General features: G+C 39.7%; 1 protein-coding gene across 2 annotated transcripts in view; it reads right to left on the bottom strand.

The window, feature by feature from the left end:
- Positions 1 to 23,015, bottom strand: part of lrfn5a (leucine rich repeat and fibronectin type III domain containing 5a) — a 112,989-nt gene that overhangs the window by 68,381 nt on the left and 21,593 nt on the right. The window lies entirely within an intron of this gene.

The following is a 23,015-nucleotide window of genomic DNA, read 5'->3' as shown; positions in this document are numbered from 1 at the left end:
CCCTCCATATTACTGCAATAAATCAAGTAAAAGTGCTGAACTTTCAAAGGGTTAATTCCACACTCTCAATGTGACCTTGAAAACACATGAACAAAGCCACAAAGTAGTAAAACAGTTCCTTTGTCAGCACATCTGCTAGGAGCAGCAATATTGATTGACTGGCATTATTATACAAGACCGCTCTCCATATTACATGCAAGGGCATGAACCTAACATTACATCCACCGGGCACTGATAAAAACAGTCTATCCAATGTTCTGTATGAGGATCATCTCACGTTTAATTCAGCAGTGTAACTGAGTGGTGCATTGCTGCCAAAACACAAAATGACTCATTGATTGATTTCATGAATGTGTAATTGTTTGATTCATTCATTCATTACTCATTCATTTATTCATTTCTTCAAAATCTAATTAATGTTTGACCCTGAGAGAAACACCACTACAAAGTGGAGAGCATTCTTCCAATCTGCCTGCATGGCAGAACAGAGTTCAAGGCCATTATGTAACCCTGTACTACCCTGTTTCTGTAGCTCTTTACAGACAGACAAATAAGTGACATGTCTTCCTGTCTGTCTGTCTTTCTCTTTAGTTTCTATCTATCTATCTATCTATCTATGCTGTGAGATAACCTGTGGGTTCATTTTTTTCCATTAAATATGCATTTTTCTCCTCTTAACTGTCTAAAAATGTCAACTGGGGCTAAGTCCACATGGACCTTGTGGTGTTTGTCACAGCAAAACTTATTTTTCATGAATCTACCCAGTGCACTGGCACATGGCATTAAACTTTTATACAATCCAGTGCAGCACAAAGCATTAAAGTTGCACAAGACAACTACATTACATAAACTCTGGGTCAGTGGTTACTTTCTTGCAAGTTTCCAACATGAAAAAGACAACTGCTTTGTTTTAATGAGCTTGGTTCCCTGGGGCGAGAGACTCCATTTACAAAGTTGAGTCTGGACACTGTAAGACAGCGAGTATCCTTTGATAGAACTGGGTTCTGATGTGTGATACTACAATGGCTTTCAACCGGCTTTGGGTTCCCACTGACAATGTAGAGATTTTAAGCATCCCCTAGTGACACAAGAAATCAAAATGCAGTCCACTGATAAACACGAAAGGTGTTAAAAAAAAAAAAAAAAATCTCTATGAAACTAGGAAAAGCCTTTGTCGGTACATAAGGCCAATACATAACATAGACATAAGCTAATCAGTCTTGTCCACCTCTGATATGATAGAAGGCCCTTCCCTGAAGTAGTGCCACTGATTTCAATAATGCTAATGATGCTAATATTATTTTACTGAGTTTCAGCTTAGTTTCACTGTCAAATAGTCGCTGTTCCAGATGCCTCTTGACTCTGCCAAAAATAACATTCTAAGAGAAACGCTGAATTGTCTCTAAGTGTTTGGCATAAAAACAGTCAAATTTAGCACAAAAGTTGGCGATAAAACCCCCCATTAGTCAAACCATATCCCTACTGTTCCAGGGAAGCTGCTCAGTGTCTGATACCAGAAGACTGTGAATGGGTATTCAGTAGGGCTGGGCGATATATCAATATAAAAATTATATCGATATATTTTTAAATGTGATATGGAATTAGACTATATCGCATATATCGATATAGTTCAAATTTGCGCTGTGATCCTCGCTCTGCTGCACTGCTCCACGCGCCCCCGCCCCTCCTCTGTCGTGCACAGAGAGGGGAGGGGCAGGAACAAACACTCCGGCACTCTCGGAGTAATTTTATGGGGCCGGGGCCGAACTACCCCGAGGGAGAGAGTTCCTGAACTTTTACAGGGGCTAAAAAACTGACCTGCCTCGGGGTAGGGACTCTGAGCGGCCCCGAAAACTCCTCGGTGGGGCTTGGAGTTTACTTGGTGCTGACTGGATTTACTCACGGCGCGATGTGCTGTCAACAGAAAGCAAACAGCCGGGCACTAGGTGTCCCTAGCAACACGGTCAACACTACCAAGCTAACGCTAACGTTAGCTAACGCTAACAACACACTTTTTAGCCGGCATTTTTAGGGACGCTAACGTTCGCTTTAGGGAACGTTAGATAACGCTAACAACAGGCTTTTTAGCTGCCATTTTAGGGACGCTAATGTTAGCTTTAGCGGACATTAGCTAACGCTAACAACAGGCTTTTTTAACAACACGCATTTTGATGCCCCGGTCATGGTCGCGCAACCGCCCGGTAACTTTACAGGAACCTTCCTCCTACTCAGCCCTCTCAGTGGAGACACGGCAGGTGAGAGGGTCGAGCGAGAGGACGTTCCTGTTGTAGCTCCTGCCCCCCAGATACTACCAGGAACACTGCAGAAGCCCCAGCCACAAGCCATCCACAATCCGAAAAAGCTCCAGCCCCGTCATGTCATATTTGGCTTTGACTTTGACTGAACATTTGCTCCCACTTTGTGGAAAATTTTTTGGGATATATATCGTATATCGATATTCAGCCTAAATATATCGGGATATGACTTTTGGTCCATATCGCCCAGCCCTAGTATTCAGTTAACCTTTCCCATGAAAAACTAAAACAAATATGTGTTAGTAATGTTTAATGGACTGTGGACTTGAATGGACACTGCAACTGCTTCTTGGATCTTTAAGTGTAATTTCAGATAAACTACTGTTCATAAGTCTGGAATCACTGAAACTTTTGAAAAACAAACAAACAAACAAACAAACAAAAAAACATATTTATTCACCAAGGTAGGATTAAACTGAAACACGATAGCCAATACACTGATAACATGAGCAGGTTACAAATTGCTATTATTGTTTGAGATAGGTTGCTTCAGTGTTTTTTTATTTAATATGATTGCAAAGCCACATTTTCAGCAGACATTAGTCCAATGTATTAACAAGCCAGTCCCACTCTATTTGGCACAAATGAAAACAATCGTTCTGTGTTTCTTTCAATTGCTGTACTATCTATTACACTGGCATGGTCAAAAACAAAACAGCTTTCTCTAGAAACTCATCAGCCAACTCTTGTTTCTGCCTCTGCCTAGTCAGAACCACTTTGCTCTCTTCTTTATTTGTGCACGCTTTTGTATGAGATCTTCAGTTTCATGGAACAGCCTTCATCTCTCTAACAACAATTGGCTGATGAGTTTCTAGAGCAATCTTTTGGCCCTTATATAAACCAATAAAAACTGGCCACAATCAATAAATAACAGAATTGTTTTCACTTGCACATTGCAATATAATAGGAGTTATCTAGCACCAAATTAGTATGATCACTGACCCAGTTTGTTGTTAGTAAGCTGGAGTAATGCCTTGGTGGACAAAAGTATACATTTCTTTAAAAAAATGTAAACATCTCTCAGTGATTCCAAACTTTTGAGCAGTAGTGTAACTCTTTGTTGGCTGGTTGAACTCTCAAGCATGAGAACATGTGACTGTAACCCCTGCGAGCCTACAGGTAGCGGTAGACCAATCAATGTCATATTATGTGAAGACATAATATTTATCTACTTTTTTTTTTTTTTTTTTTTTTTCTGATAACTATAATTTCATATGCATGTCTTCGTGATAAAAGAAAGTTATATTAATTCCATGTACTTGACATGTTAAAGGAACCCTGGGTGGTATTTCATAGCAAACCATCTTTGGAATGGTTAATTTTCAGTTTCCTACCAGCAGAAGTAGTGTGGAGACACTTTGAATTTTGTACATTTTGGTGATTGTAAGCACATTTAGTCAACTATGACTCTAATTATGGCCGTGTTTGCGTCTTTGATTTCAGTAGGTATAGATATGCTCACTGGTCAAAAAGAGTGTTGTCAGTCGTGTTAAATTAAGGGTTTAAAGAAATCACATCTTGGGCTCTAGTTTCGCAGACCTGGCGAGGCGCGGGCGCAGCGCAGCTGCGCTGCGCCACCTGGGTGTGGCCAAGTGGATTTTGCAAGTTTGGCACGCCGTGCGCCTTGGCGCAACTACTGCGCCGTTCCTCCTACCGGCGCAAGGGAGGAGAGAAGGCGTGGTGTGGGTTTGACACAGCCGATTCACTTTAAACCAATCAAATGAGCCCCTGTCCTCGCCTTTAAAATGCGCTGCGCGAAGGCGTAGTGGTAGTCTACACATTTGACATAGATGAAGAGAGCAGCCGCATCACACACGCACTGAGGCCAGTCTTGGATGCTGCAATGTTGCTGGAGCTACCTGCCATCCATCTGTCCACCCATCCATCTAACCACCCATCCATCCATGCATCTATCCTTAAATGTGTCTTCCTGAGTCCCCTGTCTTTCCATTACCTACCTGCCTCGCATCTCTTTTTTTCCAGCTCTGTCACCGTCTGTTAAAGTTATTGATTTTTACGAGCAAATATAAATTTTACTGTGAAGCCCCCATTTTTAATGAATGTTTTTACCTCAAAGGATAATCCTCTCCATATTCATATAAATAGCCTACATGTTTGTTTTGCAACTTTCGACTCCATCACTTACTGATGCAACAACACACTAGAGATTAAAACAAAATCCGGTTCATGAAAGCTTTTACATTTGCTGTTCTAAACGCCCAGTGTCTGGCAAGGAACCGATGCATTTTACATTTTCGATATGTGTGGAATCAGGGTTTCCGTTAGAAAAAATTGGCACAGGACAACGTGACCGGCAGGTTTTCAATTTACCGGACAAATGTTTGAAATTCCGGTCAAATATTATCTGAATTTACTGAGCTTAAAATTATATGCAGGCTATATAAGAATGATATCAAGGCATGTCAATTTATAGCGTAATCTTTTTATTGAAAAGCAGGCTGTATCAAATTAAATTAGTGCCGTCAATTGACTCACGTGCGTAACGTCTAAAATAAATAAATAAATATTGCACAAGCCTGTGCTCTTTTAACATGAACGTTGCATACAATTGCAACTACAATTTGCAAACAAAAAAACTGGCTCATATCATTTTAATAACGCGGCGTGCTGCCAACTTGAAATCAAATAGATGCAATAAAAACTTAATTCATCAGCTGAATTAAAATCAAAAGTCTCAAGTGTCTCTCCGCAACTTGCAATGCGCATCAGTCTTGTGACCTTGTTCTCAGCGACTTCGCTGTGCTGTTTTGATCCGGTTCTGCAGAAAAAAACCCTCTCTCTCCCTCTGGTACACCGGAGACAGGGATCACGCAGTCTCTTTTTTTTTTTTTTTTAATTATAAATAAAATTACGTGGAAATTGACTGTTTTAATAAAATTCAAATTGTGAATATTTTCACCGGACATTTAAAAATTACTGGACTTTGGCAGATTTTACCAGTCATAGTTCGGTGATTACCGGATAACGAAAACCCAGAGTGGAATATTTAAATATATATGGAAGAAAAACGGTGTAGTTAACAGGGGCAGCGCCAGACACCATGACTGGAAAAAAGACATCACTGTATGGGACACATTGTTTGACTGACAGGTGATCAGGTTGGGTTTCCATTACGCTGCCAAACGGTGCCAATCTCCTTTGATCTGACATCAGATGTGACGGGACAGTCGATGTGGAGATACGTTTATGTGCTGACTGAGATAGTAGCATTGAATAGTGGTTTCTGAGGGTATTTATTGCATTGTTAATGTGCCTGACATTCTGGAAACCTGCCTGTGAGGTTTTGGTGACGTGTGCGCACTGCCCGCCTGTCAGCCAAACTTCCACTGCGCCAGCCACGCTGCGCCTTGCGCCGAAAGTAGACGTGGTTTCAGGAGGCGAGCTTTTGGCGCACCTCGGCGAAGCCTTTTGGCACGAAACTGTCACTGCGCCAAGATGAATCTGTCGACACCTCCCCCTGCTGCGCCGCCACTCCCATCTCGGCGCAGATCCGTCTGCGAAACTTGGAAACCGTTTGCCTCGCGCGTTGCGCCTGTCGAAACTAGCTCTGCGCGGGGTGCGCCTCACTGCGCCACCCTGCGCTGCGCCGGGAAACTAGAGCCCCTTATGTCCTTCCAATCCAAACCTGCTGTCAATTCAATAAAATGTGTCTTCATCCATGACAGTTGAAAAAACAGCCATGGTCACAACATTACTTGAATACCGGTAGCATGTGCTCCATTCAGTAAAGCAGAAACACTAACAAAACAATCTTCTGTATGAGTTTGCACTGCTACTTTTTTGCATTCATTCCAGTTAATGACACACCATAGATGTAAAACACAAGCTAGGAATGTCTTTGTGGAATCAAACCAGTGAAGCTCAACTGGTGTACAGGTAAAACTGCAAGATAAATTACCGGTGTTGGGGAAGTAATCCAGTAAAGTTACTCATTATACCCTATGAATTGTATTCACATTACTTTACTAATTACTATATATTGAGTTACTTTCTAAAACTGAGATCAGCTCTTACCAGAAGATACCAAATCATATACATAATCTATTCCTAGTTTTTCATATAAAATCACAGGCATATGTAAAAATGTGATCCTACGCCAGTACTCCTGCTACATCCCAGATTACATAACAGATTATTATCATCTGATCATATTGCATCATATTATGGGTGAACTGGCAACAGTATCAGTTGGTATAAATCCCATCTTGACTAACTAATGCTGGATTTGATCTTAGTAGATTTCAGAGGTTGGTTCAATATGTTGTACTCGCCAACATTAACACAAGCAAGAATAGTATGTTAGTAGTATTAGTATGTTAATAGTATATAGTTGATGGATGCAGTATCATAGTAGTCTGTGCTTAAATAACATAAGTAACAGGATTTCTTTTTTAGACCATTAACGTATGATTACTGAAAATTAAAATGGAATCCCTTACTCCCTAGCTAGCAGGAAAAATGATCTAAATACGGTTGGAACATGTTACTCTTAACACTGCACAGCACCATTCACCCAGATTGTGTGCTCTCTGTCTGTGCATGTGTGTGTGTGTGTTTCTGTGAGTGACAGTTGGCTGAGTCCATGGATAGAGCCCACTGCTAGCAAGTCAGCCAGTCATTCTTCTGAATTATTGAAACAGGCCAGTAAGCAGGAGTCAGTGTATGTGTGTGTATGTGTGCGCACGTGTGTGTGTGTGTGTGTGTGTGTGTGTGTGAGAGAGAGAGAGAGAGAGAGAGAGAGAGAGAGAGAGTGTCTGTGTGTAACGGTCTGTTTCTATACAGCAGAGTGGATTAGGTATATCTCCATCAACTGGGATGAAGCAAATAAATTGGCTTCCTGAACATAAAAAATGCATACGGTAGAAACACTGAAAGTGTCTTTCAAGAACTGATCAGTATTTGGCAAGTCATTAATATTCTTTTTTCAAATGTTGATCATATTTCATGCTGTCTGAAGGAAAAAAAAAAAAAAAACATCAAAGGAATGTAACTAATGGTAATGCAACCATGAGAGGCATTTCTACAGTGCAAGGAAGCTGCAGCTTGCATAGAAGTTGTGATCTGTTCCATATCCAATGTTATCTTTATTGACAAAAAAAACTTTTTTGCAAGCAAGCAAACGTGCTTCCCAATACTGAGGTTATTTAATTGAAATCTAGCATTTCAGTTCAGCATTTTTCATTCAATAAATCATATTTCACATGAAATACTTGGATTGAGACGCAGCTAGAAAGACGACAGAACAATAATACAACAGTGCAAACATTTTGTAGCACTGTACTGAAAAGTCTGGACTGCGGTTGTTTTAGCCAAAGCCAAAACTGACTAATTAGGTATTTCAAATATTCTTTATTTCTTTCTTTCTACATGTTCTCACTCACTGCTGTTAGGCTGTCCAGTGGTGCCTTCAACAGTGGCTAGAATAAATATTGCTATAGAGTATATATTAAGGGTAACATATGTTCCATGAGACAAATAAAAAGCCAAGCAGACTTCTGGTCTGTGCTGCTATGATATTTATTGCACCGATAGGAACAGATGCACAAACAAGTTGTTGGACTTTTTGATGCATGAAAAAATAAATCATTTTCTTTTGGTATGTAGCTGCTCTTTCGATTCTAGTTTTCATTTATTTATTCAGACACCACTTACAGCAAATCCTGTGAGAGAATACATAGAGAGCTAAAACAAATATTGCCTCTTTTTTTCTTTTGGGGAAAAAAGCCTGGATTGCTTATGTTCCAGTCCTGCGTAAATAATTTATTTGTAAACTACTTTTCCAAAATAGTTACAATGTACTATACACTATGTACTGTAGATGGAACTAACAAATCAAAAAGTAATTAAACAGGCTATATAGTCTGACAAGTGATCATTAAGCCTTTAAAAAACATTGTACCAACATTGTAGGTGTCAAATCCAATACATTTACCCCTTTAAATTGAGATTTCAAGGTGAATTCCCCCTTAAATAGGTCAAAAAATCATCAGGACACATTTGGTATCTTTGGAATCCTTGGGATCTCCACTAGAATTTAAAATAAAGTTCTTTGGCTTTGAATAAAGCTTGGCTGCACAGTGACGCCAAACCCAATTGTGGGCGTGGCAGAGTTGAAGAAGTTGATGCTAGTCCCTTCTCTAGATCAGTGCCAATCAACCCTGAGCTTAAGTCAATGATACTGTGAAACTATGTAACTGACTAATGAGAAATCAAGCCCAGATCATACACGCAAGTTAACCCTAAGGGCTCTAGTTTCCCGGCGCAGCGCGGGGTGGCGCAGTGAGGCGAACCCCGCGCAGAGCTAGTTTCGACTGGCGAAACGGCAGAGGCGGACAGTTTCCAAGTTTCGCAAGCGGAGGTGCGCCGAGATGGGAGTGGCGGCGCAGTGGGGGGAGGTGCCGACAGGTTCAGCTTGGCGCAGTGACAGTTTCGTGCCAAAAGGCTTCACCGAGGTGCGCCAAAAGCTCTCCATCTGAAACCACGTCTACTTTCAGCGCAAGGCGGAGCGGAGCTGGCGCAGTGGAAGTTTGGCTGGCTGGTGCACATCACCAAAACCTCACAATCAGCACAAACGGTGCCAATCTCCTTTGATCTGACATCAGTTGTGACGGGACAGTTGATATGGAGATATATGTATGTGCTGATTGTGATCGTAGCATTGAATAGTGTTTTTTGTCGGTATTTATTGCATTGTTCATGTGCCTGACATTCCGGAAGCCTGCCTGTGAGGTTTTGGTGATGTGTCCGCACTGCTCGCCGGTCTCCGCTCCGCGCCTGTCTCCTGGGCTCCGCTCCGCCTGCGGCAATAGACCTCCATGTCAGCTGTGTAAACTTTCATTGCGCCTTCACGCAGCGCATTTTAAAGGCAAGGACAGGGGCTCATTTGATTGGTTAAATGTGAATCGGCTGTGTCAAACCCACTCCACGCCTTCTCTCCTCCCTTGAGCCGGTAGGAGGGACGGCGGAGTACTTGCGCCACCGAGAACGGCGTGCCAAACTTGGAAAATCCGCCTGGCCACACCCAATTGGCAAAGCGCATCTGCGCTACGCCCCCGCCTCGCCTGGTCTGCGAAACTAGAGCCCTAAAGGTTGACAGGATATGTAGACCCAGTTAGGGTCAAGATATCAACTGTGAAATGCCACTGACCAAGACTCTGCATGTAAATGCATCTCAACAATTTAGAATATTATGGAAAAGTTCTTTTTGTTTTTGTTTCTCCATAATTTAATTCAAAAAGTGAAATATCTACATATTTTAGATCGATTACACATAAAGTGAAAAATTTCAAGCCTTTTTTTTTTGTTTTACATTTTACAACATACACTTAGTGAAAATCAAAAATCCAGTATCTCAAAACATTGGAATATTACAAATCCAAAAAACGATTTATAATACAGAAATGTCTGCCATCTGAAAACTATGTTCATTTATGCACTCCATACTTGGTCGGGGCTCCTCTTGCATGAATGACTGCATCACTGTTGCATGGCAGGGAGGCCATCAGCCTGTGGCTCTGTTTAGGTGTTATGGAAACCCAGGCTGCTTTGATAGTGGCCTTCAGCTCATATAAAGTTTGCTAACCACTCCTAAGAATAGAACTTCCTTTTTTAATTGGAATCTATGTGTGCCCCAAATGGGAGAAACTGGGGTTACCCACATGGGTGCTGTATGGAGCCCATCAAGGGCCCATCATCAACATATGTGGGCTAACCCATGTGTGGCCTCCATGGAAACTGCCAACAAAATTAGCTAGCCCAGTTGGGTATCCCAGATGGACCCAAAATATGAGCCCAGGTGCAACCCATCTGGACTCCACATGGGTGCGCTGGCTGGAGGATGGTCACCTAAAGCTTGAGAAAACTTCTGTATCTTCTTGATTAGCAGAGGTATCTGTTCTGAACTCTTGACTAGGGGGTCGACCAATATTGTTTTTTTAAGGCCGGTACAGATAATGATTATTAGTGGTTAATGAGGCCGATAACCAAAATTTGGAATGAAAATCTTTGCCAAAATTTAGAATATTACACAAAACTTTGTTCAAATGCCTTTAGCAAATGTTTAATCAAAATTTCATGATCATACACATAGTTCCCTGCACCTTTTTTATAAAGTTAAATAAAAATGAATAAATAAAAAAATAGCTCCCTGAGATTGATAAAATTGAATGAAACTACAGGAATATATAATAGATCCTTTCACAACCATAATATAACAAAAAGTACAGGAAGCTCCTCTTAGTTTACTCTTATTATACGTGTATCAGACTCTTATTTTATATGAATAAAGTGAACTGGCAATGTAACTAACTTTTATATACCGATACCGATAATCTGCAAAGTGCCAATATTTGGCATTATTTTGCATAATTGGCCTGGCCGATAATTGGTCGACCCCTACTCTTGACTACGATGGTAGAATCATCTGCTAACTCAGTTGTGTACACATGATTTCCGCACACATTTAAAGGCTCTATGTCAGGGCTATTTTTAAATGAAAATAGCCAACACTTCGCGCAACTAAAATAAATAATAAACTGGAGCAGAAACAACCCTGCAGAATTGCTTGTTTAACCTTGACTCTTTTAGAAGTTGCTTGAGCGAGCGAGTGCAGACAAACTCAAGGCCGCTATGAAAGCAACCATAGCTTCCATAACACCTAAACAGAGCCACAGACTGATGGCCTCCATGCCATGCCACAGAGATGCAGTCATTTGTGGAAAAAGGAGCCCTGTCCAAGTATTTAGTGTATAAATGGACATAGATGGCATCTCTGTACTATAAATCCTTTTTTTGGATTGGTCTTATGTAATATTCTAATAATTTTAAATACTGGGTTTTTGATTTTCATTAACTGTATGCCGTAATCATCAAAATTAAAACAAAAACGGCTTGAAATATTCCACTTAATGTGCAATCAATCTAAAGTATATGAATATCTCACTTTTGGAATTAAATTACAGTAAAAATGAACTTTTCCATCATATTCTAATTTTTTGAGATGCACCTGTACACATGCATTTCATCATAGAGGCCAGCACACAGTCATCGCAATGCAATAATCATGTAAAAAAATGTTGGTGGCTCCAGAAAGCTGAATCTCACTGTTAGTATGAAAATCTGGTACTAATTGAGCTGATTGTCATGGTAGAACCTCAGATGGAAGATTACATGATTCATCAAAATTTAAAAAAAAAAAGAAATGATGCGTCACTTTCAAAAACCTCATTGCATAAAATGAACACAACATGGTTCTCAGGCCACAGAGCAATGCTGTTTTTATTTTCTCCTCTGAACAATTACAAAACAATTACAATCTGTAAAATGACTGAAATGAATTTCCCAGTGGAAGCCAGTGTTGGGCAAGCTACTTGGAAAATGTAGTGAGTCAAGCTACCAGTTACTCTACATTAAATGAAGCTTCATGACAATGAACCTTCATTCCAAGTCATTGCTATCTTAGTGATCAATAAAATTGTCAGTCAAAGAGATAGTCAGGCAAAAAAATGTTCAGTTCAATTATTTATAAAACTGTGCTCTCTCTGCTTTTACTGCTACAAGCCATGGCAACAAAAACAAACAACATGCTTCACATAATAACAAAAAGCAGGCGGTGTGTATATGCTAATGTGGGGGAAGTGTGTATATATGTTAGTGTGTGTTTGTGTGTCTGTCTGTATGTATATGTGCTGTGTTTGCATGTATGCTAACATTTTGAGAACAATCTGTAAATGACCTTAAAACTCAATAACTTGGTTCAAACCACAGGACCAAAAGAAGAAACCCTGCTCCGAACAGTAACAGATTGGCAAAAAATGACATGTGATGTGTGTGTGTGTGTGTGTGTGAGAGAGAGAGAGAGAGAGAGAGAGAAAGAACAAAGTTTTTTCCTTATCAGTGGATACGGAGTTGAAAACAGAGGCTTTTCAACATCAGCATCTCCCTCCTCTGTCATCTTTGTCACCTGCATGCTCGTTTCCTTCTGCAGCCGACAATTTCACATCAGCGGCAGGACAGGTACGCGACGTTACACGGAAGAGCATCTGTCTGCTACACGTACAGGACTGTGAGCGGCGGTGATGTAACCCGCTGCTCCTACTTATATTTCAAACCGCAGCAAAAGCTCCACTATGTTTAAGGTTTAGAAATGCCTATGAAAATGTAACTTCTGTGGATGCTACCACGCTATTTGATCAGTAAAATCGTTTCACTACTTAAAAGCTATTTGATTTAGAAAACAGCGACATTACGATAACGCTACAGAGAAATGTAGTTAAACTAGTAACATCACCACTTCTAACGCCGCTACTGCCCAACACTGGTGAAAACTACATGTTGAGTGTGGCTGCTTTCATATTTTTCAGCGCTTAACTGGCCACACAGCTGTCCTAAAATTATTGTTGCAATACACAAACACACACTCCCATCAATATCCCAACACATGACACCATTCACCCCACAACACTAGGGCATGCTGCAATGTCGGCTTAAATGCTTGTAAATGGCATCTGAATGCAGCACAAGAAATGTGACATCAATCCAGCATCACTGATCTGATTAAGTTTTTTTTTTTATTATTATTTTATTTTTTAAATTGCCTTTTTTCTCATGTTTCTGAAAGAAATCTTAATCTCAACTTCAAACAACAGATGGAGGAGTGATTTGTTTTTGCTGGGAATAATTTGTTTTGCAAGGTACTGGATGCCACTGCGATGTAAACAATTTGTGGACCAATTGCTGACATGTGGTGGTCTGCACACTGGAAAAAACAAGTAACAAAGTTCACTGTCTGCAGATGCCTCAATATGCTTAGGCATAGAAACATAACTGGCATCTGTTATTATCATAAAGACACTTTTTTTGTTCATATGTTCCATTGTTGTTTTTTTGTTTTTTGCTCTTCCACTTCCACCTCTGTTCTTTGCTGCTGTAAACCCTTATGTCCCTCTCAGTGATCAATAAAGTATGAGTGAGTGCACAGAACCCTTGTGCTAACATTGCTAAATGCTTTTGACTTTCTCTGAGCTATCCACACGCTTTCTGTTATCTCTGCAAATCCAGCAAAACAACCTAATTGCAGATATGGTTACCCATATAGTTAAGTCACACAGGAAAGTGAGGAAATCCAATTAGCATAGTAGTGCCTTACTCAAACCCCCTCAGCAGTGGTAGTACACAGTACAACCAGGTTCCCATGCATTTAAATGAATGTTCTTTCTTTCTTTCTTTCTTTCTTTCTGTGCTGCTATTGTGCCAGGCCTACAACACAAAATCATCCAGGCAGCCGCTCAAATGTTATATCAAAACCACGCTTTGAGCTTTAACTCATCCAGCAGCTCTGAAGCACCACAGTGCTGGTAGTGTACTAAAGAGAGCAGTTACATAACCGAGGTGTGGTCAATCACTGGTGGTTACACAACCCTGCTTATGTGTGTGCGCCTGGGTATATGTGCCAGAATTGGCATCCAGTGTTTCACTGAGGATGTGCGAGTGAAATGAGGCTGCTTATTGTGAAGACGCTCTGTCTTTGACCAGCTGTGAAACTGACTTCAGTGGAAATAAAGCAGATGTCCGACGAACAAATACAAACACATCTACAAAACAATGACATCATTACAAACAGCACAGTGAACACCAGCTGTGCTTGTGTTCAAATACAGCTTAGTTACCAAGGAACTGGAAACACTATCCTGTTCTCTACTGTCCTGTTCTTCATTATCAGAAAACAAGTAATTGTAGGCTACTTGGAATGGAAGGACTGAAGCAGACAATAGCTGGTGCTCTGTGCAGATAATGACACCTGTGAATCTGGCCTTTTTCAAAAATACTGCCCCCTCCAAAATATTAAAGTATAAACAAACAAACAAACAACATCAACAGTTCAGCGTTTGCCCCGGACTGAAAAAGTCTTCAGATCGTCATGGAACACTGAAACAGGCTAAACATGCAAAACCACTGGTATAGTCCTTTAAACTCATCTCTTCATTGCACACTGAGAAGCACCCTTATCTGTCCAGTTTGACATTTTTACAAAACATTTTTATCAGACATCTCTGATTTCAGAAAGACAGTGTTACACCAAGTTATGCATTCTGTAATGTTAGGCCTGTTTACACATATGGCTGTTAACAGATACAGTAATTGCTGGTAATGTTACTACTCCTTGAGCTGTAAAATTTACGTAGCTTTATTGGCATTTTGACATTGGCTGCCAATCACACAGGACCTGTATGCCAGCAAATTAACAGAACAGGCTGCATGTGTGAAAGAGGCTTACTGAGCTTCTGATAAAGCCTGTTATCAAAACCTAATAGTCTCCTGGGTAAATAAACTACACATATACATATATGTTGTAGCTGGTGCGAATCAATAATGGGATCCCTCAGCATCTTAATGTAGAATATTCATGTAGCCTATTCTGTATCTTCTTCAACTCCAAAAATGTTGTGAGAACTTGAGAAAAAAAGGTTAGTTTCTTGCTGACACCCATTTTTTTTTCCAAAACTGATAATGTATTATCTGCGCTTTGTCTTGGTTCCAAGGGCATGAACATTTTTGACAAATGAGCTGCCAATTATAATAAAAATGGGAAAACTGCACACATGAGACTTGGAAAAAAAATGGAGCACTATGAAATGGATGCAGCAAACTGAGTTTTATTACTCTATTATTTCATTTTTTTATTCCATTAATCACAGCCTCACGTACTCCTGCTTTTATATCTCATGATAGCTCCCTGTACAGACCAGATGACGACATACTGTGTGTAAGTGTGTGTGTGTGTGTGTGTGTGTGTGTGCAGGGGGTGGGGGTCCAGCTGGTCCATCTTTCATCTCTGCATCTGTCACTCTTCTCTACTCATCTCTCCATCTCCCTCTGTGATTGCCACCCTCCTGTATCCCCCTTTCCCTCTCTCTCTCTATCCTTCCCTTCTCATCAGCAGTCAGTACATCTGGCTCTGTCTACTTCTCCCTTCCTCTATCTATCTCATCCTTCCATCCGTCCATTCAACAGCCCATCTCCCACCTTGCTGTCACTGCATATCTAGGTTCGTCCTGTTCAATTTGTTGGTTGGCCAGTGAGTCACCAATAAAACAGTCAATTGATTAGTCAATGTTTTAGTCAATTAGTCAGTTGGTCAGTCAGTTTGCAATGGGCCATTTAATTAGTCAGTTAATATGTGAGTCATTTGTCAGCCAGCTATTTCACCTGTTCATCTCATCAGTCAACCATTCAAAGGCATTTTGAAGATAACTTTTTGAATGTGGCATCAGATAATATCTAGAAACTTAAACTACTGTATCTTTGAAACATCTTTGAATTTTAAATCTTGCTGCAAAACTGCTTTAAAGAATTCAACTGCACAGTTGCTAAGCTCTCTAAGCTCCTATTTTATTCTCACAGAATGAGGGAGGCAGAAAAAAACTGAGTGTGAATGTTGTAGATACAAATAGAGAAACAGAGAGATTAACCTCCATTGTCTCTGCTGACTGTCTTTCCATCTCCATCTGTCTATTTAATTCACAGAAATTCACATGGGGCGGGGGAGTGAGGTCATGTTGTATTCAAAGCCAGTTTAGACACTGAATATACAGAGTGCACATACGGATGGCCATGTATAGCAGAGGCATGTCTCAATCCAGTATGAAATAAGATTTGCTCTTCGATTGCCCTCATTACAAGAGTGACGGCTAAAATATTTAATGGTACTTTATGACACAAAATATGTCATTTACATAACTCAAGGATGATGGTGAGTTTATCCTCTGACAAGAGAGCCAGGGTTCGATCCCTTGTGTGCCCACTGGCTAAAGTATCCAGTATCCTTTAGCAATGAAGTTAATGCTGTAATCTTTTAGGGGATCAAAAAATATATCTAAAAAAAAACAAAAAAAACAACAGTTCTGACAAAGGAGAGCTGTACAGAAAAAACAAATGAAAGCAGTGCAAAGAAAGTGGCCACACATCTCTTCAAAACTTCAGCAACACACCTACACAAATACACGTTCAGCAGTAGCAGACATAGCAAAGTTGCACTCAGTGCAAGATAACCTTTCTCTAAAATCCCACTGCTAGCCAGCAAAAAAAAAGATGAATTGAGAAGTGCCACCTTGCCAGTTTCAGAGCCTTTCACAATGTCCCTAAAAAGTGACTGTACATGCCAAAGTCACTCCTTTCACTCTAGAACCAGGACTACTCGATTTGCAGGGCTGCCTTCTAAATCTAAACCTTATAAATCCAATTTTAATGTCTTCATTCTGTTTGAACTGAAATCATGCTTTGGGGGAATACAACTTTGTGTCGCAGAGGGCTGAGTGCATTCAGGTTTTTGTTCCAACAAAAGACGGCAACGGGTGATTTTCAAGTTTAAGGTGTGCTACTCAGAGAAATCAGCCGGTACAATGTTTGGCTGGAGTGAAAACCTGCATAGTCTCTGCCCACAATGGTGCATGGCTGGAAATCCCAGGCATGCAGTACATCTTTGTGCACTGAATACATTTTGTTATCATAACAGTCCGTGAATTCTAAATATGAAGCATTTCTGGAAGTCAAGAATGAACGGCTCTCAATCATAAAAGTTCAGTGGTCTTCTTAAATTCCTGTACAATTGATGTTTTGAGTACATGAGCCCTCCATGTCTTAACTAAGAAAGAAAATTTCCACTGAATGAATGTTAAACCTTTCTTTCACTAGAACTAAGAATGCAGAATATATACAATCTCTTGATAAGACTGTGGCCATAGTGACACAATGAGCATTGTATGCATGTGCTTTCATGTTGAAAAATTGGTTCAAGGTTTGTGATTACTTTGGTTCAAAACAGACAATATGTTAATTCCATAACCTATGACCGTTGCTAAGTAACTGGTAATTCAATATCGGCCAACCTTTAGATGCAGTGATTCTCCCCATAGAGGCATTGTGAGGAACATGGCATATGCAGCTATGTAACTAACATGTCTTAACATACTTTGTACCTGAATTCCTTTTAATAGGGATGTCCTACAAGGCATTTTTATTATGTGCAGACATCCAAACAACATTTGAAAGGTTTCATTTCACCCTCTTAACAAAATTCAGTAAGATTTCAGTGAGGTAACAGTACCTATGCCAAAAAAAAGAAGAAAAAGAAACAAAGTGAAACCGAAGCATGTGCATGTTTATTGTTGTACACATAAACTTGAAGGTACCCAAATTGGCTTTGTTTGCATTTATAATTTCTCACTGAAACACATTGTGTTTGTCCTTGTGACCTAATAAAAACACTGAATGCCTATCCTACCTCAAAAGACATTTGCAAAAGTCTTTTTGCTTGATGGGTAGATTGCCAAAGTCGTGATGAGTCAGAGCAAGCAGTTTAGCCGGAGATTCCAGCATGGTCCAAAATCATCAACATCATTTTTTTTTTTTTTTTCTTAATCCAAATAAGCTGAGAAGTTACTTTCACATAGTCAGTCAGTTATTAAAAGGCTGTCCCAACTTGAAAAACCTCTTTTGAAACCAACCAAGCCATGCCAGACAACAAACCAGGCAGCAAGTCAGACAGATGTTTAGTATTTATTTTCCATCTTAATCCCTTGCTTTATTTATTTTATTTATTTTTTTTTTTAACCAGTATTCATTCAGGATTTCTGTCATTTTGCTTTCATGAAACAGGTGGCCCAGGCAAGCGTAGGTGTAATCCACTCAGAATAATACTGTTATTTGTTCCAGACTGTTAAGTCCAATGAGCTGAATTTCAATGTTATGTTGAGCTAAGTGTGTTGTTACGGGCAGATGGTTTGTCTATACAAACACACAAAAAATAGAGCCAAGATAAAGGAGAAGCTGGATGACAGAATTAAGTAGATACAGTAGGAAGTTTGTTTTGCTATTGTTTTCCAGATGGACAGATGTTTGTATACAGACATATTGGGAGGTTTAGAAGCTAGATCATTTTTCTAAAAGACAGTAAAAGATACCAAAGCCCTGTCTGGGCAGGATTAGTTTCCCCAAAAGTACATGAGGTAAGTGTAATTATTCCTTTAGATATTCATTGATTGTAATCTCGTCTGGACTGCCATGTCTACCCACTGAAAATGAAGGTGGGGAGACATAACAGTGTTGATTTTCAATTTAACTGGCACAGACCCATGTATCCCTGTTCCTTACACTTTGTCCTGGGAGTCAGTTAGGCAGAACATGTAGCTGAAGTTCATCAGGGCAACTTGATACAAAGAATTTATTAATGTGGACAGTAGGTAGTACACTTGAAGAAAAATAGTCTGTTGAAAATAAACAACACTTCCCTGTGAACTTCACAAATTCTGAACGTCTGAGTTGCTCATGTCCAACTCTGTAAAATACTGCTAAAAAAAAAAAACTCCTTTAATAGCAAACTCAGAAGATAGAAGAGAAAAAGGGAGAAAACAAGGCTACCACAGAGAGGAACAAGTGCCTTTGATCTGTAGCTCCATGAAACTGGCCAATATGCACACACACACGCACGCACGCACGCACGTGCTCGTGTACACACACACACACACACACACACACAAAATGGCGGCTGTAGTCATGAGAATCAAAAACATACATATGGTACTTAATAAGTAATTATTAGTGTACTGTATGGACTGATAATATTGCATGGTATGTACCCACTAATTTATAATTTTCATATTTGGATTGATTAACTTCTTGCTGTTGTTTTATAAAATTGTACATTTCCACATTGCTTTGGCAGAATTCTTTCTGACAGTCATGGCAATAGAGAAATTGAAAAAAAAAAGGAAGCAAATAAACAAAAAAGACAATGACTTCCACGTGCAGTGTTGTTGTGATTGTTGGATAGTAATTTAACAGCTGAGCAATCTATCTCTTGCATATTTCCATCTGAACTCAATATGGTAATGCACAAGCAGTCAACTAAAGTTAAAGTGCTTCAGGATGCTTTTCACATAAACTTGTTATCACTTATCAGTTTGTTCAACAGCATGTGTAAGTTCAGCTTTAGGGTAGATTTCCTCATTTGTTTCCAGTCCCATTTGGTGTGAAGTCAGTTGCCCATTCAGCCTGAGCGGCTGGCTTGTGGACTAATTAACACCCATATGTAGCTTGTGTTTAGTCATGCTATGTTCACTGTAAGCCTATGGGGGAGCACACAAACAATATGGTTAGAACTTAGTTTTGAGTCACTGCACAGCCACACAATAGTTAGAGCAGAATGAAATGAATTACGGAACTGATTTATGTGCAAAGCAATGAAAGTGGTTCTATATGTGATGTGATAAATGTATTTTTATTTCATTCTACTCTCTCTGAATTAAAGTAGTTATGTGCTATAAACCCATTTAGTGGGCATTAGACTCCAATGAGCATGTTTATTTTCAGCTGGGTGGGAACTGATGCCTTAACCTTTGGTACGTTGCACTATCCCTTGAGCTATGTATGTACATGCATATTATAAATGCACACACACAGAGATGAACAAACACACTGCTTTCTTTGAAGTTTTTTGTTTAATATTTGATGTACCGTGGATATGCCACTATGCAATGTTACTCAAATGCACACACAGAGAGAGATCAACATACAAAACACACATGGACATGGACAAATATACACAGATACACATACATGCTACTTCATGCATATAATTTCAATTCATGTGTGTAATTCCCTGTTTAATTCATGTGTCACCAATCATCCTGATGCTACAATCTGGTGCAGCTCTATTATATAAGCTATTTCAATTTTACATAGTATGTAAATCACAGCTCCAAAAGTTCACATTTTCATTCATTACGAAAAACAAGCTTTATCTAGACTTATCCTGGTACAGTTTTACACAGCAACCATAATGTCTGTCCTCACCACCTCCATTAAAGTCTGCTTTGCCTCTGCCACCAAACAAGACATCACCAAGCTACAGCACACCATCAGGCCGACAGAAAAGGTCATACCTGCCCACACTGCATCTTTACACCACCAGAGCCAGGAAGCAGGCAAAGAAAACCCTTCACTGACCCCTTGTATCCTGGCCAATGCACATTCAAATTCGTTCCCTCCAGCAAGGAGCTCCAGATCACTAAAATGAGCAGACGCCGGAACAGTTTCTTCCCACATGCAATCACACTTTGTGAACTGTTAAACCAGCCACTTGATAACTGTTGTCTGTTAATGTGTGTCTGTAGTCCAATAGTTGTACACAATCAACAGTTGTAAATACCCAGAGCCTGCACTCATTCATGCATGTTCTACCTATTTTCATTATTTTTTCACTGCAACCATTTTTACATGAAATATCAGGGTAAATGCAGGTGTTACTAATGACAATAGGTAAGCTTCTGAAATGGAACCTTAATTAATGACATTTGTTGGCTGCTGTGAAAAATCTCTGTTGTTGTTTGCTGCTGTTGTCACTTTGCATACAATGAGAGACACACTCTGTCCTAACTGCATCCTTGCATATTGGCGTCACGCTATTTGGTGCTATCCACACTGCAAGGCAAAAGATAAACAAACCATGGATTAGATTTATATGACTTTGGCAATGGTAAAATGGGTCAGTAGTGCTGGAACAGGCAACATGATGTGTCATAAATAGACACCGGGTGTCCATTGATGATTTGGGGAAAGACATTTCGTCACTCACATAGACAATCTTATTAATTAAAATGGGAGAGATCCTTTTTTTTTGTTGATGCTTGTTCACTATGCTTGCAGTTAGGACAAGGTGATAGTGGAAACTACACATAGGTGGAATGTGTAGAATTATCGTGATTCTGAGAACATGATATATCCAGATGGTGGTCATGTATTTTTACAATGAGTTTTAAATGGATGGACCCTGAAATATATTGTGACCCACCTAGATTTTGATAAAAACCCAGTGTGGCACGCTCTCTTAGAGATTACCTTTTAATCCATGTGTTTACATTGCATGATATGGCAGGCTTATAGTGTATGTGCATTACATAATATAAGCCTATGCTGGGAACACCCACCATCTGGTTTATATGGCATTCATGAGCCTCCATATATGAGCAATTTCTAAATTTTTTTTTTTTTTTTTTTTTTTTTTTTTTGTTAAATTCCATTAGCAATAAAAGACAACACACCATCTAATTATATCTGAACATATTGTGAATAGCCCTCATCATCACTTCAGACATGACACTCTACTATTTAAATATTAAAGTACACAAAATATCCACAGGTACTTGTATTTGGGTGCAACTGGTTTTATAACCAGGCAATATACCTTTTCCATTAAATATCTATTATATGGGTAGCCCATAAAGTAAATTTGTTGTAAATAAATAAACCTGTCTGCCACAGAAATCATAAAGCATTGTACTATACTGGTTTAAGAATGACTGCCTTTATCTCTCTCTGTCTTTCCCTTGTGAGTCTTAGTTTGACAAAGCTGGTTGTGTTGTATTGGGTTAGGCAAGGACTGGGATGTCTGCCAGACAGTGATGTAATTACATTGTTAACAGTCATTGTGTCAGGCTCTGCGAGCTATGCACAGGTCGTAGCCTTTACCTTGTTCGCTTTTGGAAATGACATTACACTTGCTCTGTCTTGCTTTCTCTCTCTCTCTCTTTCTCTCTCTCTTTCTCTGTCATTGAGTTGGACACTGAGGGCTTGTAGAGGTAACTATTACAGTACCTCTATTTAAAAGGCATTAGACTTCTGACTTTAACTGCCGTCCTCCATCTCTATCTGTCTCCACATCTCTCTGACAATACACTTTAAGGCTGATTTATGGTTCTGTGTCAAACCATAGCTGTAGTTGTCTACAGCAATGCAATCATTTATAGATCTGTGTGGGTGAATCTGTGTGTAGTTCACTGAAACCCCACATGAAAGTGTCAAGTTTTTTTTTTGTTTGTTTGTTTGTTTTTTAATTCTGTAATTAAAAAGCTTCTGCTGGTGTTCAAACTGATGTTTTCAGTATATTTTTTTTACCATGGATTTAGTGAAATCTAGCAACCTTAACAATCTGGCGTTGAGCTGTTGCACTGATGAATATACTGTATATGTGATTCTCCTACCTTTGTAGTCTTCACCCAAATGAAGACCAACCAAAATATAGTGAAAGAAGTAGGCTAGCTCTCAACATTGACTTCAGGTGGTCTAACAATTTATTTTCAGCCCCTACAGGATTTTGCAATTACAATAAATAACACATTCAGTCTAAAATCATCATTACTTAACATATTAAGTGACTGATTTAATTTTGGTCCTTGCTGTGTTGACTTTGAGTTTCAGCTCCAAAACATCAAGGGGATGTTCCACAAAGCAGGATTAGAAAGTTAGACATCAGGGTTTTCCCAGCCTTATAATTTCTTAGGCGCACCGCCTAGACGTTTTCACCGACCGCCTAGATCAAATGAACGAGGAAATGGGAAAAAAAAAAGGACATCGACATATTCAATCTGCGGCTCCTTTAGGAATCTGTTGCTGATGCTAGCTTGGATTGTCCGGAGGAAGTTAGGCGGGTACTAGGCCATATGTCATGAAATACTGACAACGGAATTAACCAATCACTGCAGCGAATAGTTTCTGCGTGCACGCTGAGAGGATGGCTTTCAGCCGCAACACATCCGTTGTAGGCTAGGCGGTGTGGAATGTATGAATCGCCTAGCGCGAAAAACACAAGCACAATGGCAACATAGTGACTTTCCAAACTACCCC

This window comes from Myripristis murdjan, chromosome 22 (assembly GCF_902150065.1).
Source record: "Myripristis murdjan chromosome 22, fMyrMur1.1, whole genome shotgun sequence".
Classification (NCBI taxonomy): Eukaryota; Metazoa; Chordata; class Actinopteri; order Holocentriformes; family Holocentridae; genus Myripristis; species Myripristis murdjan.
The sequence above is the reverse complement of the archived record's forward strand: the minus strand, read 5'-3'. Positions and strand labels throughout refer to the sequence as shown.